The sequence below is a fragment of the Oncorhynchus keta genome, chromosome 11, assembly GCF_023373465.1.
Source record: "Oncorhynchus keta strain PuntledgeMale-10-30-2019 chromosome 11, Oket_V2, whole genome shotgun sequence".
Taxonomy (NCBI): domain Eukaryota; kingdom Metazoa; phylum Chordata; class Actinopteri; order Salmoniformes; family Salmonidae; genus Oncorhynchus; species Oncorhynchus keta.
In genome coordinates this window covers 13,951,683-13,956,328 of record NC_068431.1, presented here as the reverse complement: position 1 = coordinate 13,956,328, position 4,646 = coordinate 13,951,683, and the positions used below count along the sequence as shown (strand labels likewise).

The following is a 4,646-nucleotide window of genomic DNA, read 5'->3' as shown; positions in this document are numbered from 1 at the left end:
AGGTGAAGCTGGTTGAGAGAATGCCAAGAGTGTGCAAAGCTGTCATCAAGGCAAAGGGTGGCTACTTTGAAGAATCTAAAATATAAAACACTTTTTTGGTTACTACATGATTCCATCTTATTTCATAGTTTGTCTTCACTATTATTCTACAATGTAGAAAATTGTAAAAATAAAAACCCTTTCAAAGCAGATCGCCAAATTCAAATTAAATTATTAGAAATATTTATATTTCAAGCCACTATGCGCGGCACAAAACTCAGACATAATTCATGCCTTACTTTTGAAGACCTTCTGTTGGCACTCCAATATGTCCCATAAACATCACAAATGGTCCTTTTGTTCAATTAATTCCGTCGTTATATCTCCAAAATGTCAATTTATTTGGCGCGTTTGATTCAGAAAAACACTGGTTCCAACTCGCGCAACATGACTACAAATGTTCTAATAAGTTACCTGTAAACTTTGTCCATACATTTCAAACAACTTTCCTAATCCAACTTTAGGTATTTGTTTATGTAAATAATCGATCAAATTTAATACGGGATAGACTGTGTTCAATAGTGGATAAAATGAAAGTGGAGCGAGCTTCAGGTCACGCTCCCCAAACAAAAGAGTACATTTGGCTGTACACCCAGAAAGGAAAAGGCTACTTCTTCACTACTCAAAGGAAAAACATCAACCAATTTCTAGACTGTTGATTCCCTGGATGGATTGTGTTCAGGGTTTCGCCTGCCAAGTCAGTTCTGTTATACTCACAGATATTATTCAAACAGTTTTAGAAACTTCATAGTGTTTTCTATTCAAATATACTAATGATATGCATATCCTAGCTACTGGGCTTGAGTAGCAGGCAGTTTACTTTGGGCACACTTTTCATCCGGATGTGAATTACATTTACATTTAAGTCATTTAGCAGACGCTCTTATCCAGAGCGACTTACAAATTGGTGCATTCACCTTATGACATCCAGTGGAACAGCCACTTTACAATAGTGCATCTAAATCTTTTAAGGGGGTGAGAAGGATTACTTCTCCCCCCCCCTAAGAAGTTTTAATGAGTTGGTGTATCCAAAGTTTTAACTGGTACATGACTGTGATGAACACGATGGGAGACAGAGAGGTGGTTTCAAGCGCAGGGCGCAGCAGGTGTTTATTAGTAAAGGACCACAGGAGGAGGCAGGTAGCTGGGTCCAGGGACAGGCAGAAGGTCATACACAGGAGGAGGCAGGTAGCTGGGTCCAGGGACAGGCAGAAGGTCATACACAGGAGGAGGCAGGTAGCTGGGTCCAGGGGCAGGCAGAAGGTCATACACAGGAGGAGGCAGGTAGCTGGGTCCAGGGACAGGCAGAAGGTCATACACAGGAGGAGGCAGGTAGCTGGGTCCAGGGACAGGCAGAAGGTCATACACAGGAGGAGGCAGATAGCTGGGTCCAGGGACAGGCAGAATGTCATACACAGGAGGAGGCAGGTAGCTGGGTCCAGGGGCAGGCAGAAGGTCATACACAGGAGGAGGCAGGTAGCTGGGTCCAGGGGCAGGCAGAAGGTCATACACAGGAGGAGGCAGGTAGCTGGGTCCAGGGGCAGGCAGAAGGTCATACACAGGAGGAGGCAGGTAGCTGGGTCCAGGGGCAGGCAGAAGGTCATACACAGGAGGAGGCAGGTAGCTGGGTCCAGGGGCAGGGGCAGGCAGAAGGTCATACACAGGAGGAGGAAGGTAGCTGGGTCCAGGGACAGGCAGAAGGTCATACACAGGAGGAGGCAGGTAGCTGGGTCCAGGGACAGGCAGAAGGTCATACACAGGAGGAGGCAGGTAGCTGGGTCCAGGGGCAGGCAGAAGGTCATACACAGGAGGAGGCAGTTAGCTGGGTCCAAGGGCAGGCAGAAGGTCATACACAGGAGGAGGCAGGTAGATGGGTCCAGGGGCAGGGGCAGGCAGAAGGTCATGCACAGGAGGAGGAAGGTAGCTGGGTCCAGGGACAGGCAGAAGGTCATACACAGGAGGAGGCAGGTAGCTGGGTCCAGGGGCAGGGGCAGGCAGAAGGTCATACACAGGAGGAGGAAGGTAGCTGGGTCCAGGGACAGGCAGAAGGTCATACACAGGAGGAGGCAGGTAGCTGGGTCCAGGGGCAGGGGCAGGCAGAAGGTCATACACAGGAGGAGGAAGGTAGCTGGGTCCGGGGGCAGGCAGAAGGTCATACACAGGAGGAGGCAGGTAGCTGGGTCCAGGGGCAGGCAGAAGGTCATACACAGGAGGAGGCAGGTAGCTGGGTCCAGGGACAGGCAGAAGGTCATACACAGGAGGAGGCAGCTAGAGGGACAGGTCATACACAGGAGGAGGCAGGTAGCTGGGTCCAGGGGCAGGGGCAGGCAGAAGGTCATAGCACAGGAGGAGGAAGGTAGCTGGGTCCAGGGGCAGCAGGCAGAAGGTCATACACAGGAGGAGGAGGTAGCTGGGTCCAGGGGCAGGGGCAGGCAGAAGGTCATACACAGGAGGAGGAAGGTAGCTGGGTCCAGGGACAGGCAGAAGGTCATACACAGGAGGAGGCAGGTAGCTGGGTCCAGGGACAGGCAGAAGGTCATACACAGGAGGAGGCAGGCACAGGGGAGGCAGGTAGCTGGGTCCAGGGACAGGCAGAAGGTCATACACAGGAGGAGGCAGGTAGCTGGGTCCAGGGACAGGCAGAAGGTCATACACAGGAGGAGGCAGGTAGCTGGGTCTAGGGACAGGCAGAAGGTCATACACAGGAGGAGGCAGGTAGCTGGGTCCAGGGGCAGGCAGAAGGTCAAGGTCATCATACACAGGAGGAGGCAGGTAGCTGGGTCCAGGGTCACAGGCAGAAGGTCATACACAGGAGGCAGGGTCAGCTAGGTAGCTGGGTCCAGGGACAGGCAGAAGGTCATACACAGGAGGAGGCAGGTAGCTGGGTCATACAGGGGAGGCAGGTAGGGGTCAGAAGGTCATACACAGGAGGAGGCAGGTAGCTGGGTCCAGGGGCAGGCAGAAGGTCATACACAGGAGGAGGCAGGTAGCTGGGTCCAGGGACAGGCAGAAGGTCATACACAGGAGGAGGCAGGTAGCTGGGTCCAGGGGCAGGCAGAAGGTCATACACAGGAGGAGGCAGGTAGCTGGGTCCAGGGGCAGGCAGAAGGTCATACACAGGAGGAGGCAGGTAGCTGGGTCCAGGGGCAGGCAGAAGGTCATACACAGGAGGAGGCAGGTAGCTGGGTCCAGGGGCAGGCAGAAGGTCATACACAGGAGGAGGCAGGTAGCTGGGTCCAGGGGCAGGCAGAAGGTCATACACAGTAGCTGGGTCCAGGGGCAGGCAGAAGGTCATACACAGGAAGGCAGGTAGCTGGGTCCAGGGACAGGCAGAAGGTCATAACAGGAGGAGGCAGGTAGGGGCAGGCAGAAGGTCATACACAGGAGGAGGCAGGTAGCTGGGTCCAGGGACAGGCAGAAGGTCATACACAGGAGGAGGCAGGTAGCTGGGTCCAGGGACAGGCAGAAGGTCATACAGGAGGAGGCAGGTAGCTGGGTCCAGGGACAGGCAGAAGGTCATACACAGGAGGAGGCAGGTAGCTGGGTCCAGGGATCAGGCAAGAGGTCATGACAGGAAGTCTGGAGGAGGCAGGTAGAGGGACAAAAGGTCACAGGAGGAGGCAGGTAGCTGGGTCCAATAGGCAGAAATACACAGTGACTCCAAAAAGGTAACAGTACAGGCAGGAATGGCAGAAAAAGCGTCAAAATGGCCAAAAACTACAATACACAGGAGGACTCATATGGAACTTAACAAGACTCCAGATAGAATGTGTATCAAAACAATCCATATCTCACAGTGATGAGGTGGGGTGCAATGAACTGAACTAAATGTGTGAACTGGTGATCAGAATTCAGGTGATTGGGATCTGGAGAGTGAGCTCCGTTCAGGGGATCTATGTGTTTGAGAGTGTGAGTTGGAAGCAGACGTTACAATGACTGTATGAAAATCTGGTTAACGCCCAACTCTGTCATAACCATACCCTCTGTTTGATATGAGTCATCGCATTGCTTGACACAAACAATGTTTTGTACACTCAGTGTATGTGATCGTATACAAATGTAAGCAAGGTTTGAAATAATTATGTTTTAGTCAAATATTCTGTTTGGGCTTCTGGCAGTCAATTTGCAATCTACACATGATTTGTATTATGTCCCAGCCTGCTGACCATCCACTCAAGAAAAAGATTGGCCCGTTGTTAAATCTAGTTGATGACCCCTGGAGTACTGTAAAGAACAGCTGACAGAACCCTTTATATGTCATGATAGGAGGAGGATGTTTCTACAGTAGGGATCTTTCAGATGAGCAGCTTTAGGGAACGACTGTTCCTCTATTTAAAGCTGTGACAGGTTGTGTGATAGGAGCAGTGAATGTCACAGACCTGTTAGTGGTTAGCAGTGCTTATATTAAGGATGTGGGGTGTCATCACCTTCTCAATTAACAGATACAAAAACAGACACCCAAATGTTTTAGACAGAGCACCGGTAGGAGGGCAATTTGTGATGCCATGGAAATGAATGATGACATCCCACATAGGAAACAATGGCCTGCATTTTTCATCAGCGATTGCCATTAAAGTTCATTCGAAGGCATCCGTCGAAAATGACTA

The 4,646-nt window shown here is 51.0% G+C and overlaps 1 long non-coding RNA gene across 5 annotated transcripts; it reads left to right on the top strand.

Moving 5' to 3' along the window:
* Positions 1-1,451: 1,451 nt before the first annotated feature.
* LOC127933084 (uncharacterized) lies at positions 1,452-3,590 on the top strand. Of its 5 annotated transcripts, none has more exons than XR_008147311.1 (5): positions 1,453-1,659; positions 1,714-1,809; positions 2,611-2,706; positions 3,026-3,073; positions 3,528-3,590. It is a non-coding gene; the product is annotated as an uncharacterized LOC127933084 (long non-coding RNA). The 5 variants fall into 5 exon arrangements; XR_008147310.1 differs by lacking the exon at positions 3,528-3,590 and adding an exon at positions 3,434-3,506; XR_008147307.1 differs by lacking the exon at positions 3,528-3,590 and having other exon boundaries at positions 1,452-1,659; positions 3,026-3,297.
* Positions 3,591-4,646: the final 1,056 nt, after the last annotated feature.